The following is a 16,494-nucleotide window of genomic DNA, read 5'->3' on the forward strand; positions in this document are numbered from 1 at the left end:
GTAGGATGGTTTTGGGGACTGCAGGGAGGTAGGGGTCAAGTTAAGGTTTAGGCACAGGCATGTGTGGGACTTGGAGGTCAGGCTGGACTCCAGTCCTCCACTCGGCCTTCCACATTCCATAGCCAAAGACCAGTGACGTGGAACAAAGAACCTCTGTGAGGACAAGGGCTGGTGGTTCCCTCAGGTAAGTTAGTTGCTGGCATGTTCCAGGAGCTAAGTCCCATGCAGGCAGGAGGCACAGGGGCCGGTGACCCAATAGGTATGCGAGTCAGCGAGACCAGAGGTTGAGGCCTACTCTTCGGGGTTGCATCATGGGTGAATCCAGAGTTTGAGCCTGGAGTTTGGTATCCTCAACCAGGGTCCTCAGGATACTGAAGATTAAAGCCCAAAAGCCAATCAGGTCTGAAAGCCGGGGTATGATAGCTGGAACCCTGAGTCTCCAGGTCCATTTGGGCATTAAATCCATGAGACCACTGGAGACTGCAAACCAGAAACAGCCTTTCCTGTGGATGGAAAGTGGTATATGCGTGTGGGTGGGTGGGTGGGTGAGAGGGAGGGTTGGGGCTTGTTTTGTTGTTATTGTTTCATTACTTACTCTGTCCTGTGTTGTTCTGCTGGGCATTGTCGTCATGCTACGTTGGTGCCAGAATGTGTGACGACAGTTGCGGGCTGCCCCCGCACCATCCTGGGGTTGCATTGGGCGTTTGCACACTGTGTTTTAATGTACTTGTGATAAATAAAATGAATCCGAATCTAAAGGATGGTCTCGTATCTCCAGCAAATTAATTTCATTTTATTCCGTGAAATTAGCTGGTAAATTGGGAACAAATGTTCTTGCAGAAATGTATAATGGAAATATGGAGCTTATTTACGTTGTGTATTTAATATTTCAGTAAAATGAGTAATATTGTAAATACATTGTTTGATTAAGCATTCTTTGTTTGTTTGCATCAGTCATCACGTGTTATATGTAAGAAGTCTGTGAATGGCAAACGTTATCACACTACCATGTCATGTGGAGAGGGCAGTTTGCTCGGGAGAGCACACGCAAAGTCACCAGTTACCGGCGCCATCTTTAACGTGTGCTAAAGTAATAAAGCATAACTATGACACACATTCCCCACTCCTTGTTTTGGCTTTCAAATAGATTTACGTTTTTGAGTTACAAAACATAACAGTGGAAATGAGAAATTTTAAATGAACCTGAGATGACTACTGACTTGTTGAAAGGCAACGAGACGTTTGAGTTTTTTAAAAGGAATCATGTAAAAACAGGGCAGCGCATGCTTCTTTGGGAATGGGCAGAGACATTCGAGTTTTAAAAATGCAGAAAACAGACAAAATTAACGGGTTCATAAACAGTGAGTACAAGGTGATAATAATCATAAACGTCTTAAAAAAGCAGAAATGGTTGGCTACATTGGAAAGATAGATGTTTTCAATTGCACAAGAGATAACTGCATTTGTATACTGAGTGAAATGTATTTTGAAGCAAATGCAATACCCCATGAAAAGCCAGTGCCACTTTTGCTGAGTTAAATAGGTGCAGGAGTGGGCCATTCAGCCCTTTGAGCCTGCACTGCCATTCGTACGATCATGGCTGATCATCCAACTCAGAACCCTATACCTGTCGTTCTCTCCATACCCCCTGATCCCTTTAGCCACAAGGGCCTTATCTAACTCCCTCTTAAATATAGCCAATGAACTGGCCTCAACTGTTTCCTGTGGCAGAGAATTCCACAGATTCACCACTCTCTGTGTGAAGTACTTTTTCCTCATCTCGGTCCTAAAAGGCTTTCCCTTTATCCTCAAACTGTGACCCCTCGTTCTGGACTTCCCCAACATCGGGAACAATCTTCCTGCATCTAGCCTGTCCAATCCCTTTAGAATTTTATACGTTTCAATCAGATACCCCCTCAATCTTCTAAATTCCGGAGAGTGTAAGCCTAGTCGATCCAGTCTTTCATCATAGGAAAGTCCAGCCATCCCAGGAATCAATCTGGTGAACCTTCTTTGTACTCCCTCTATGGCAAGAATGTCTTTCCTTAGATTAGGGGGTCATCCAGTTTAAAGGCATACTGTTTCCTTAGAAGTTTAACTGCTCCAGCAAAAACAGCTGAAATGAGCTTTGCTGAAGGGTGTGTAACAGTGTCATCTGTTTATAGCTGCCAGGAGAGAGGCGTCGAAGTCAGTGCGCTAAACCAAAGGCAGTGTGGCAGAGTATCCATGCTGGAGTCAGTGTTACCCTCCCAAAGTTTGCTCGGCAGAAGACAAGCTCTATTAGGGATGACTGAAGATTTCAATGGACTGAAGGATCTGGAACATATACTGTATATTTTGCGTGGTTGTAGTTTGCTGATATTTGCTTGAATCCAGGGGCTGAGCGTCAAGCCGCGGTGTCAACTGGGAAAAGGCATTGGAGGCAGTGTGGTGCAGTGTCCAGGCTGGAGTTGGTGCTGCCCCCCTCCCCGCCCCCGGTATTCGCTAAGCAGTAGACAAGCTCTATTCTGGTTGACTGTAGATAGATTGCACGAGCTTTGGACTCTTCTATTGTGTGATTGTGATGCCATTTATTCTTGCTATCTTGAGTGCGCTTTGTGTCATGTGTGACTGTTGGTACTGTGTTTTGCACCCTGACCCTGGTCTTATGTTTGGTTTGGCTGTATTCTTGAGTGTTCACGTATGGTTGAATGGCAATTAAACTGGAACTGAATTGAATATTACATCAAGTGGCTTGGCAGAATGGTTATTTTATATTATAAGACATAGTAATAGAATTAGGCTATTTGGTCCATGAAGTCTTATAACCATATAACAATTACAGCATGGAAACAGACCATCTCGGCCCCTCTAGTCCGTGCTGAACACTTACTCTCACCTAGTCCCACTGACCTGCACTCAGCCCATAACCCTCCATTCCTTTCCTGTCCATATATCTATCCAATTTTACTTTAAATGACAATATCGAACCTACCTCTACCCCTTCTGATGGAAGCTCATTCCATACAGCTACCACTCTCTGAGTAAAGAAGTTCCCCCTCATGTTACCCCTAAACTTTTGCCCCCAACTCTCAACTCATGTCCATTTGTTTGAATCTCCCCTACTCTCAATGAAAAAAGCCTATCCACATCAACTCTATCTATCCCCCTCATAATTTTAAATACCTTTATCAAGTCTCCCCTCAACCTTCTACGCTCCAAAGAATAAAGACCCAACTTGTTCAACCTTTCTCTGTAACTTAGGTGCTGAAATCCAAGTAACATTCTAGTAAATCCTTTCTGTACTCTCTCAATTTTGTTGACATCTTTCCTATAATTTGGGGACCAGAACTGTACACAATCCTCCAAATTTGGCCTTACCAATACCTTGTACAATTTTAACATAACATCCCAACTCCTATACTCAATGCTCTGATTTATAAAGGCCAGCATACCAAAAGCTTTCTTCACCACCCTATTCACATGAGATTCCACCTTCAGGAAACTATGCACCATTATTCCTAGATCCTTCTGTTCTACTGCATTCTTCAATGTCCTATTTTGATTAGTCCTACCAAAATGTAGAGCCTCACATTTATCAGCGTTAAACTCCATCTGCCATCTTTCAGCCCACTCTTCTAACTAGCCTAAATCTCTCTGCCAGCTTTGAAAGCCTACTTCATTATCCACAACACCACCTATCTTAGTATCATCTGCATACTTACTAATCCAATTTACCACCCCATCATCCAGATCATTAATGTATAAGACAAACAACATTGGACCCAGTACAGAACCCTGAGTCACACCACTAGTCGCCGGCCTCCAATCTGACAAACAGTTATCCACCACTACTCTCTGGCGTCTCCCATCCAGCCACTGCTGAATCCATCTTACTACTTCAATATTAATACCTAACAATTGAACCTTCCTAACTAACCTTCCATGTGGAACCTTGTCAAAGGCCTCACTGAAGTCCATATAGACAACATCCACCTCTTTACCCTTGTCAACTTTCCTAGTAGCCTCTTCAAAAAATTCAATAAGATTTGTCAAACAAGACCTTCCATGCACAAATCCATGTTGACTGTTCCCAATCAGACCCTGTCTATCCAGATAATTATATATACCATCTCTAAGAATACTTTCCATCAATTTACCCACCACTGACGTCAAACTCACAGGTCGATAATTGCTAGGTTTACTCTTAGAACCCTTTTTAAACAATGGAACAACATGAGCAATACAACAATCCTCTGGCACCATCCCTGTTTCTAATGACATTTGAAATATTTCTGTCAGAGCCCCTGCTATTTCCACACTAACTTCCTTCAAGGTCCAAGGGAATATCCTGTCAGGACCCGGAGACATATCCACTTTTATATTCCTTAAAAGTGCCAGTACTTCCTCTTCTTTAATCATCATAGTTTCCATAACTTCCCTACCTGTTTCCCTTACCTTACACAATTCAATATCCTTCTCCTTCGACAATACCGAAGAAAAGAAATTGTTCAGAATCTCCCCCATCTCTTTTGGCTCCACACATAGCTGTCCACTCTGATTCTCTAAGGGACCAATTTTATCCCTCACTATCTTTTTGCTATTAATATAACTGCAGAAACCCTTTGGATTTATTTTCACCTTAATTGCCAAAGCAACCTCATATCTTCTTTCAGCTTTTCTAATTTCTTTCTTAAGATTCCTTTTACATTCTTTATATTCCTCAAGCACCTCATTTACTCCAAGCTGCTTATATTTATTGTAGATCTCTCTCTTTTCCTGAACCAAGTTTCCAATATCCCTTGAAAACCATGGCTGTCTCAAACTTTTAACCTTTCCTTTCAACCTAACAGGAACATAAAGATTCTGTACCCTCTGTTACATACCCCGTAACTGGGTTGCCAAACCAGCAGAAATGGACCACTTAGTTGGAGTCTGGTTTAACGGAAACTAATGAAGTTTTATTAAAGAAATAAGTAACACAGTACTCTAATCGTAAGGATATAAATGCAACAGGTTAGCAATGATAAAACAAACATGTACACAGAACTAGGGTAATAGGAATCAACCAAACTCTATCGCAGTCTAGAGGTAAAATGATCAGTCTCAAGTGACGCAGAGTTCAGTTCAGCTTAGTACGGTTCGCAGTAATCGCTGTTGTGCCGTTGGAGAAAGAGAGAGAATGCAAATTTTGATTCAGACAGACCTTTGATGTTCTTCGCAGTTAGCTTTCAGGTGGACCCTTTTTTTATGTCTTCTGTGGTCACCGACTGTGACCCCTCCATTCCGGATACGACCGTTCTTCCGCGCTGAACCCGGCACCCAGACAAGGGCGGACACACACACCAGGTTCCCACCGATCGTACCCTTTTCACCCTGTGCATCTATGGTCGGTTCCCGCGACCAGACCTCCAAACACTCACCAACTTGTGGGGGCACACCGCTCTTCCAAGGTCTCGTTATCTCGTGATCTCGTGGTGTGTGTCGTGCCTTAGCGAACCTGTTCTTTTTATCCCCTTGCTGGGGTATCGCCTGTCCATCAAACTTCAAACAGTTCAGGTTCAAAGCAATCGGTCTGTCAGTATATGAAACGTGTTTCTTTCTCGTTAATCTCTCTCTTCTCTCTTATTAGCATTTTGAATGTTTCTCCATTGTCTCCCTTATCTCTCTCATCAGCATCAATCTTCTGATAACTTGGTTTTTCATCATACCTCAAAATTTCACCTTTAAATGACCTCCATTTCTCTATTACGTCCTTCCCATAAAACAATTTGTCCCAATCCACTCCTTCTAAATCCTTTCGCGTCTCATCAAAGTTAGCCTTTCTCCAATCAAAAATCTCAACCCTGGGTCCAGACCTATCCTGTCCATAATTACGTTGAAACTAATGGCATTGTGCTCACTGGACCCGAAGTGCTCCCCAACACATACCTCCATCACCTGACCTATCTCTTTCCCTAACAGGAGATCCAACACTGCCCCTTCTCTAGTTGGTACCTCTAGGTATTGCTGCAAAAAATTATCCTGCACACATCTTACAAACTCCAAACCATCCAATCCTTTTACAGTATGGGCTTCCCAGTCTTTGTGTGAAGAATTAGAATCTCCCACAATCACAACTTTGTGCTTACTGCAAATATCTGCAATCTCCTTACAAATTTGCTCCTCCACTTCTCGCTCCCCTTTAGGTAGTCTATAATACACCCCTATAAGTGTTACTACACCTTTCCCATTCCTCAATTCCACCCAATTAGCCTCCCTAGATGAGCCCTCTAATCTATCCTGCCAGAGCACCACTGTAATATTTTCTCTGCCAAGCAATGCAACACCTCCTCCTCTTGTCCCTCCGATTCGATCACACCTGAAGCAACAAAATCCAGGAATATTTAGTTGCCAATCACACCCCTCCTGCAACCATGTTTTACTAATAGCTACAACATCATACTTCCAGGTATCAATCCATACTGTAAGCCCATCCACCTTTCTTACAATGCTCCTAGCATTAAAATAAATGCATTTAAGAAATTTTCCACCTCTTACTCTCTGTTTATTACTAACGGTGCAAACAACTTTACTGTTTTCTTTTTCTTCCTTCTCCCCACATCTGTTCCTACACTCTGGTTCCCTCCCCCCTTGTATCTAGTTTAAATCCACGGGAGCCTCTCTTGCAAACCTACCTGTAAGAATATCTGTCCCCCTCCAGTTCAGATGTAAACTGTCCCACCAGAACAGGTCCCACCTTCCCTGGAAAACTGCCCATTTATCTATAAATCTGAAGCCCTCCCTCCTGCACCATATCTTCGGCCACGTGTTGATCTGCGCTATCTTACTATTTCTAATCCCGCCTGCACGTGGCACTGGTAGCAATCCTGAGATTGCTATCCTGGAGGTCCTGTCCTTTAACTTAGCGCCTAACTCCCTAAACTCACCTTTCAGGACCTCCTCACTCTTCCTACCCACGTCATTGGTCCCTACATGGACCACAACATCCGGCTGCTCACCCTCCCTCTTGAGAATACTGAGAACTCGATCCGAGATATCGCGGACCTTGGGAGCAGGGAGGCAACAGACCATCCAGGATTCTCGATCTCTTCCACAGAACCTCTTATCTGTCCTCCTAACTATCGAATCCCCTATCACTACTGCTCAAACAACAGGAATTCTGCAGATGCTGGAAATTCAAGCAACACACATCAAAGTTGCTGGTGAACGCAGCAGGCCAGGCAGCATCTGTAGGAAGAGGTGCAGTTGACGTTTCAGGCCAAGACCCTTTGTCATGACTACCTTCATTGATCACTACTGCTCTCTTCTTTTCCCTCCTTCCCTTCTGAGCTGAGGGCCCCGTCTCGGTGCCAGAGATGCAACCACTGCAACTTGTCCCTGGTAGGTGCCCCTCAGCTATGTGGAGTGCTTCGCCATGTCTTCAACCTGAGCCTGAGACTCCGGAGGGTTTCTATGCTGTGGAAGACGTCCTGCCTCGTCCCTGTGCCAAAGACGCCACACCCCAGCGGCCTCAATGACTACAGACATTGACCTCCCACATCATGAAGACTCTAGAGAGACTTGTTCTGGAGCTGCTCCGGCCTATGGTCAGGCCACACTTAGATACCCTCCAGTTCGCCTACCAGCCCCGACTAGGAGTCGAGGATGCCATCGTCTACCTGCTGAACTGTGTCTACGCCCATCTAGACAAGCCAGCAAGCACTGTGAGGGTCATGTTTTTTGACTTCTGCAGTGCGTTCAATACCATCCACCCTGCTCTGCTGAGGGAGAAGCTGACAGCGATGCAGGTGAATGCTTTCCTGGTGTCATGGATTCTTGATTACCTGACTGAAAGACCACAGTACGTGTGCTTGCAACACTGTGTGTCCGACAGAGTGATCAGCAGCACTGGGGCTCCACAGAGGACTGTCTTGTCTCCCTTTCTCTTCACCATTTACACCTCGGACTTCAACTACTGCACAGAGTCTTGTCATCTTCAGAAGGTTTTGGATGACTCTGCCATAGTTGGATGCATCAGCAAGAGAGATGAGGCTGAGTACAGGGCTACGGTAGGAAACTTTGTCACATGGTGTGAGCAGAATTATCTGCAGCTTAATGTGAAAAAGACTAAGGAGCTGGTGGTAGACCTGAGGAGAGCTAAGGTACTGGTGACCCCTGTTTCCATCCAGGGAGTCAGTGTGGACATGGTGGAGGATTACAAATATCTGGGGATATGAATTTACAATAAACTGGACTAGTCAAAGAACACTGAGGCTGTCTACAAGAAGGGTCAGAGCCATCTCTATTTCCTGAGGAGACTGAGGTCCTTTAACATCTGCCAGACGATGCTGAGGATGTTCTACGAGTCTGTGGTGGCCAGTGCGATCATGTTTGCTGTTGTGTGCTGGGGCAGCAGGCTGAGGGTAACAGACACCAACAGAATGAACAAACTCATTCATAAGGCCAGTGATATTGTGGGGATGGAACTGGACTCTCTGACGGTGGTGTCTGAAAAGAGGATGCTGTCCAAGTTGCATGCCATCTTGGTCAATGTCTACCATCCACTACATAATGTACTGGTTGGGCACAGGAGTACATTCAGCCAGAGACTCATTCCACCAAGATGCAACACAAAGCGTCATAGGAAGTCATTCCTGCCTGTGGCCATCAAACTTTACAACTCCTCCCTTGGAGGGTCAGACACCCTGAGACAATAGGCTGGTCCTGGACTTATTTCCTGGCATAATTTACATATTACTATTTAACTATTTATGGTTATATTACTATTTAATTATTTATGGTGCAACTGTAATGAAAACAAATTTCGCCCGTGATCAGTAAAGTATGACTATGACTATGACTATGACTATAGGTCATCCCCATCAACAGTATCCAAAATGATATACTTATTATTGGGGGGAACGGTCATAGGGGTGCTCTGCTCATTCTGTCTATTCCCCTTCCCTCTCCTGACAGTCACCCAGCTACCTGCCTCCTGACTCTTAGGGGTGACTATCTCCCTGTAACTCCTGTTTATTTCTGCCTCTGCGTCACGAATGATCCAGAATTCACCCAGCTCCAGCTCCAGTTCCCCAACTTGGTTTGTCAGGAGCTGCAGCTGGAAGCACCTTTCGCAGGTGTAGTCATCAGGGACAATTGTGCTCACCCTGACTTCCCACATACTGCAAATGGAGCACTCAACTGCCCTCACTGCTGACTCCATTACCTACTCTTAAGGTAATTAGATTTATTAAAGGAACTTACCCAGCCTTACCTCACTTGGAGTGAAGCTCATCCTCAGCCTCTGCTCGCCAAAGCCTCTCGAGCCAAAGCCTTCCTACTCTGTCTCCCCCTACTCCGTCGCCTGCAACAACGTCGCCACCCACTCCGTTAATCTTCTCGCTTTTAAGTACTCCCACTGCCTCTCGGTCCGACTTTCACACACTTGCGCAGTCGTGCCCCATTCAACGGCCGAAGAAATGACCGACTCTTCTCAATCTTCTCGCATTTAAACACTCCTGCTGCCTCACAGTCCAACTTCCACACACTTGCGCAGTCGTGCCCTGTTCAACTGCCGAACTGTCTTCTCTGCCATTTCATTATGGCTGACCCATTTCTCCGTCTGCCCCGGTCTCTGGCTTCTCCCCACAATCCTTCATGCCTTGACTAATTAAGAGCCTATCAAACTCTGCCTCAAATATACCCAAAGACTTTGCCTCCACAACCACCTGTGGCAACGAATTCCATAGATTCACCACTCTCTGGCTAAAGAAATTCCTCCTCATCTCCGCTCTAAATGGACACCCCTCTATTCTGAGGCTGTGCCCTCTGGTCCTAGACTCCCCCACCATAGAAAACGTCTTCTCCATATCCACTCTTTTGAGGCCTTTCAACATTCCAGAAGTTTCAATGAGATCACTCCTCATTCTTGCGAACTCCAGTGAGTATAGGCCCAGAGCCATCAACCAATGCTCTGGTAACCCTTTCATTCCCAGAAAAATTCTCATGAACATCCTCTGAATCTTCTCCAATGCCAGCACATCCTTTCTTAGATAAGGTGCCCAAACAGCTCAGAATGCTCAGTGAGGCCTCACCAGTGCTTCGTAAAGTCTCAACATTGCATCCTTGCTTTTATATTCTAGAACTATTGAAATGAATGCTAATATTGTATTTGCCTTCTTCACCACTGACTCAACCTTCAAATTATGCTTTAGGGAATCCTCCATAAGGACTCCTAAATCCCTTTGCTCCTCAGATTTTTAAAATTTTCTCTCTATTTGAAAAATAGCCTACGTCTTTATTTCTTCTACCAAAGTGCATGACCGTACACTTCCCAACTCTATATTCCATCTGCCGCTACTTTGCCCATTCTCCTAATCTAAGCCATTCTATATCCTCCCTGCTTCCTCAGCACTACCTGCCCCTCCGCCTATCTTCATTTCATTCCCAAATTAGGCCACAAATCCATAAATTTCATCATCCAAATCATTGATGTATAACGTAAAAAGAAGCAGTCCCAACACAGACCCCTGTGAAACACCAATAACCACCAGCAGTCAATCAGAAAAGGCTCCCTTTATTCCTACTCTTTGCATTCTGCCATTCAGCCACTGTTTTATCCATGCTAGTATCATTCCTCTAATACCACGCGCCCTTAACTTGTTAAGCAGCCTCATGTGTTGTACCTTGTCAAGGGCTTTCTGAAAATTCAAGTACATAATATCCACCGATTCTCCTTTGTCTATCTTGCTTGTTATTTCTTCAAAGAATTTCCAGCAAAATTGTCAGGCAAGGACAGGTTAATATGCTGGAACATGTCAAGGTTAAGAAAGAGGCAATGATGGAACATATAAAAAACATGAAGATAGATATGTCCCTGCACTGGATGGGATATACTGCAGGCTACTACAGGAATTAAGGGAGAAATTCTTGTACCGTTGGCAATAATCTTGGCTGTTTGGATTCAGTATTGGCTTGCCCACTGAAGGCAGAGGGTTGTAGTCGATTGTGCACTCTGCCTTCAGGTCTGTAATTAGTGGTGTTCCTCAAGGATCTGTTCTGGGACCTCTGTTCTTTGTGATTTTTATGAATGACTTGGATGAGGAAGTAGAAGGTTAGGTTAGTAAGACTGCAAATAACTTAAAGGGTGGTGTGTTGTGGATAGTGTGCTATGGGTTACTATGGGACATTGACAGGATGCAGAGCTGGGTTGAGACTGGCAGATGAATTTCAATCCAGAAAAGTCTGATACACTTTGGAAGTTTGAACTTGACGGCAGTGTACAAAGTAAATGGCAGAATTCTTAGCAATGAGGAGAAAAGAGAGATCTTGGGGCCAAAATCCATAGATCTTTCAAAGTTACCACACAAGATGTTAAAAAGGCGTATTGTGTGTTGGCCTTCATTAATCGGTGGATTTAGTTCAAGAGCTGTGAATTAATGTTGCAGCTCTATAAAAACTCTGGTTGGAACATTCTTGGATAATATTAAAGTTCTGGTCATCTCATTATAGAAAGGAAGCTTTACAGATTTACTAGGATGCTGCCTGGATTAGAGTGCATGTTTTAAGAGGAAAGGTTGAGAAAGCTAGAACTTTTCTCTTTGGAGAAAAGCAGGGTGTGAAGAGATTTGGTACAAGTGTTTTAGACGAAAGGTATAAACAGTGGACAGACAGCACCTTTTTCCCAGGGTGGCAATGGCTAATACAGAAAGACATTCTTTTAGGGTGATTAGGGGTTGTAGATTTCAGAGAAGTTCTGAATGCTAAGTGCTTGGAACGCTCCACTCGGAGTGGTGGTAGAGGCAGATACATTTGGGGCATTTAAGAGACTCTCAGATAGGTACATGGATAGGAAAAAATGGAGGGCTATGTAGGAGGGAAGGGTTAATTGATCCTGGAATAGATTAAAAGTTCTGCACAACATCATGGGATGAAGGGTCTGTTCTGTGCTGTACTGTTCTATGTTCTACATTCATAGCTCATTCCTTATCATGTTTGCCATTCAAAGCTACAGACACAGTTTCCCAGCACCAGAGCACTTCCAAAAAATTATATCTATCATCAGAGAAGAAGAGTCATAAATAAATTTAATCATATCATAGAATTGTTCCACTAAACTAACAGCAAAAATTAATTCCTACAGTACAAAATTAAGATTCTTTGTTAGCTTCTAGTACTATAAACGAAAATGAAAATGTGCTGAGCTTTCTCGTGCGTACACTGAAGGCAGGGCCAACATAAGCAGCTACTGCCAATCATCTGCAGGGTTTACTGTCGGGCATAGATCTGGCCATCTCAGAGTGGGAGGCTCTGCTGCCTTGCTACTGGATGAAGTCAGTAGTGTGAGGCAGTGGATTGCATTCTTGCCTTTTACAAAGCATAAATTTGGCATCAAGCCACCACTTTTTATAAAAGCAACATCCTGATGATTCAAGTGTTGTTTCTTCCTCGAGTACAAAGAGATTTCTTATCCACAAACAGCTCATTTTAAATGGAATGTGATCTCAGCTGCTGGTTCACTAAAGATGCTGAAAATTTAAGGTAATCTCAGCCTCAATAATTTAGTATCTGGCTAACAGAAATCTAAGTCAACGTGATTTTGTATGTATTCTTCTGGACTTCTCTTGATAGTAAAATTCTTTTAATTTGTGTTTTTTTAAGCTGAACATTTGAAGCTGAAAATAGAATCTGTCATTTAATGCTCTAATTAACAGTAGAGCAGATACAGGAAGCTGATTGCAGATGACGCAAATTTTACAACATGATGAGGAGATAAAAAATAGTAATTAGTTTTATTGTACAAAAAAATTTGCTTTTGGAGATCTTTTTTTAATCTCTTGTTCATTTTCTGTCCTTATATATTCTAAGGAAAAGGATGATTACAGGTCCTTACCGTTGTTGCCGTGAAACTAACAATGGTGTTGAACAGCAGCCTGTGGTAGCTGTCCTTCAGATTTTCTCTTACTCTATGATAATGCATGCAATGTTTGACATTAACTTCCTCCTAAATAGTACTGGAAAGAGACTTAAACACATGCCACAATGGCTCGCTGTAGGAGGCTAGAGCAGAATTTGCAGAGGCCGTAGCTGAGATATTTAAAACATCTTCAGCCATGGGTGAGGTGCCGAAGGATTGAAGGATAGCTAATGTTATTCCGCTGTTTAAAAAAAGCTGTAAGAATAAGTTAGGAAGTTATAGGCTGGTGAGCCTAACATCAGTAGTGAAAAAGTTATTGGTAGATATTCTAAGGAACCAGATATATAAGTATCTGAACAGACAGAGACTGATAAGGGACAGTCAACTAAGCTTTGTGTGTAGTAGATCATTTCTGACCAATCCTATAGAGTCCTTCGAGGAAGTTGCCGGCAATGGTAGGTTGGTCAAGAAGGTTCAGTTGCTTGGTATTCATGATGAGGTGGAAAATTGAATTAGACACTGGCTTCATGGGAGAAGCCAGAGGGTGGTAGTAGATGGTTACCTCTGACTAAAACCTGTTTCTAGTGGTGTGCCACAGGGATCAGTGCAGGGTCTTTTGTTGCTTGTCTTCTATACCAACGATCTGGATGATAATGTGGTAATCTGAATCATCAAAGATTTGGGGTGGAGTGGGCAGTGTGGAAGGCTAACAAAGCTTGAAGCAGGATCTGGACCAGATGGAAAAATGAGCTGAAAAGTGACAGAAAAGTGACAAGTGTGAGGTGTTGCACTTTGGGGGGACCTACAAGGGTAGGTCTTACATAGTGAGCAGTGGCATACTCAGGAGTGTGGTGGAACAAAGGGATATGGGAGCACAGATCCATAATTCCTTGAACATGACATCATGTGTAGGTAGGGTTCTAAAGAAAGCTTTTGGAATATTGGCCTAAATAAATCGATGTTAGGAGTAAAGGAGATGGCATGTTATGTTGAACTTGTATACGATGTTGGTGAGGCCTCATTTGGAGTATTGTGTGCAGTGTTGGCCATCTAACTATAGGAAAAATGTCAATAAGATTGAAAAGAGTGCCAAGTAAATTGACAAGGATATTGCTGGCAGTTGAGGAGCTGAGTTGGAGGGAAAGGTTGAAGAAGTTAGGACTTCATTCCCATAAAGTTTCATGGAAATTTGCTAGAGGTATACAAAATACTGAATGGTATAGATAGGATAAATGCAGGCAAGCTCTTTCCATTGAGGCTGGGTGAGACAGGAGCTGGTGGTCATGGAGATCATGAGTAAGGGTGGTGAAAGTGTGGATTGAGCTGCCAGCACAAGTGGTGGATGTGGATTAGAGTCAACATTCAAGAGGATTTTGGATAGCTATATAGATGGGAAGTATGGCATGTGGCCAAATGGTTAAGGCGTTGGACTAGCAATCTGAAGGTCGTGAGTTCGAGCCCCAGCCAAGGCAGCATGTTGTGTCCTTGAGCAAGGCACTTAACCGCACACTGCTCCAGTCCACCCAGCTGAAAATGGGTACTGGCGAAATGCTGGGGATTAACCTCGCGATAGACTGGTGCCCTATCCAGGGGGGAATCTCGTACTCTCAGTCGCTTCACGCCACAGAAACCTGCCTAAGCACCAGCCTGATGAGCCTATAAGGCTCAGGACAGACTTTAACATGGATGGGAGGGGTATGGAGGGCTATAGTTTGGGTGGTGCAGGTCGATGGACTGAGCAGATTGAAGGTTTAGTATTGAATAGATGGGCTGAAGGGTGAGTTTCTGTGCTGCAGCATTCTGTGATACTATGACTTTTATTGCGGACATAATGAAACGAGTTTCGACTTTCTATTCTTGTTACATTGTGCAATATATTTGGTGTATGTGCCATGCTGCGTGTATGAAATGAAAAACATGCATATTGAGGGGAAGGGAAAGCTAAGTTTGCTTTTAAAGTATTTTATGTAGATCAAATGAGTTCTCTGCGTTTGGTTGTTTCATATTAGTGTCAGCTGTTAGATCAGGTTTCAATTTTCACCACTGTCTTTAAGGAGTTTGTACATTCTCCCCATCACCAAATGGGATTCCTCCAGTTACTCTGGTTTCTTCCCACATTCCAAGTACATAAAACTTAAGGTTAGTAAATTGTGGGCATGCTGTGTTGTCACCAGGAGCATGCCGAAACTTGTGAGCTGTCCCCAGCACATCTCAGAACTGTGTTGGTTGTTGACACAAACATTGCATTTCACTATGTTTCAACGTACGTGTGAAAAATAAGACAAATCTTTTCTCTTTATATTTACTACAAGTGAATTCTAATTAGATTTCTGGTTTCCTTATCCCAGGGGATTTATTTTATGACAACAGATGTTGTTGTGGGGGATTGCAATTTTCCTTCTTTTCCATAAAACTAGACAAAAGTGAATACACGTAACTTTTCTATTCTCCATCCTGAGTGTCCAACTTTTGGAACCCTTTCCGTGTTCACTTGAATGCGAATAATGTCTTGCTTTTAACACTTTTTTTTGTTTTTCTAGTCACTTCCTTGAATTTTAATAATTTTTTACTACTGCATCTATTGGCAATTAAAGCACGATGAGTGGGGTTTTGGCATAAAACTATTTGGTAAGGAAACCAGAGATAACAAAATTGTAAATGTAATATGTCTCATAAACAATTGGTTCTTGAACCGGGGAATAACTCTACAGTAACTAGCTACATGAACAAAGCAATGGACTGAAGTGTTACATTCTGAAGCACGTTGTGAAATTGATACTCCAGTTTTCACTATATCCTATAGACACTTCAAGCTGGTATAATACAATATAGTAACTTTGAAAGAGAATTGCTTTACAATCTATAGTTAGGTTTTTATAATGAAGATTGTGTCATTTATATTTTTGGGAAATATTACATACCTGGAATCAAATAATTTCTGGGAAACAATAATATTATGAGATTTGGTCAAGGATTATAGATAAATTTATCTAATTAATTACCGGAAAGACAAAGGTATTCCCTTCACCAATTTTGTACCCTTCCCTCAACATATCTAATATTAAACCAGAATGTTTATTCAGCCAGTGCCTTAATGAGGGTCACTTGACTGGCCACAAGAACAGGAAAAGATTTCATAGACACAAGAGATTATGCAGATGCTGGAAAATCAAAATAGCACAACCAAAATGCTGGAGGAACTCAGCAAGTCAAGCAGAATTTATGGAGTGAAATAAACAGTCAATGTTTTGGGCCAAGACTCTTCATCAGCACTGAAATGAAAAAGTTGACAATCATCTTGGCTTGAGACCATTTGTAATCTTCTAACTGCTACTCCAGCTTAGATTCACTCATACAATACCCAAAATCAAAATTTAGAACTTTCCTAGTTAGGTAAGGCCATACCAATAAAATGCACAACACACTCATTTAATTTTAAACCAGAAACTTAATGCCAGTTGATCAAGCAAATTATCAAGCTGAAAATTATACCGTAACAAAGCAAAGTAAGCCATTTAAATCAAGGGAAACAAAATTGGAAAATAAACCATTTTAGTAATTTGAACTAAAATGTTAGTAAGATTTAGTAATTTATTTTTTATTTTCCAATTGCATTT

At 42.7% G+C, this 16,494-nt stretch overlaps 1 protein-coding gene across 4 annotated transcripts in view; it reads left to right on the forward strand.

The window, feature by feature from the left end:
- Nucleotides 1–16,494, forward strand: part of LOC134349237 (long-chain-fatty-acid--CoA ligase 6-like) — a 127,183-nt gene that overhangs the window by 26,019 nt on the left and 84,670 nt on the right. Inside the window, exon 1 of one of the 4 annotated variants that reach the window (XM_063053250.1) lies at nt 12,385–12,501. The exons of the other annotated variants lie outside the window; for them this stretch is intronic. The gene's annotated coding sequence lies outside the window, so the exon portion shown is untranslated. Of the gene's footprint in view, nt 1–12,384; nt 12,502–16,494 lie in introns of those variants that run through there. 4 annotated transcript variants of the gene reach the window in all.

The sequence above is a fragment of the Mobula hypostoma genome, chromosome 7 (genome assembly GCF_963921235.1).
Source record: "Mobula hypostoma chromosome 7, sMobHyp1.1, whole genome shotgun sequence".
In the NCBI taxonomy this organism is placed as follows: domain Eukaryota; kingdom Metazoa; phylum Chordata; class Chondrichthyes; order Myliobatiformes; family Myliobatidae; genus Mobula; species Mobula hypostoma.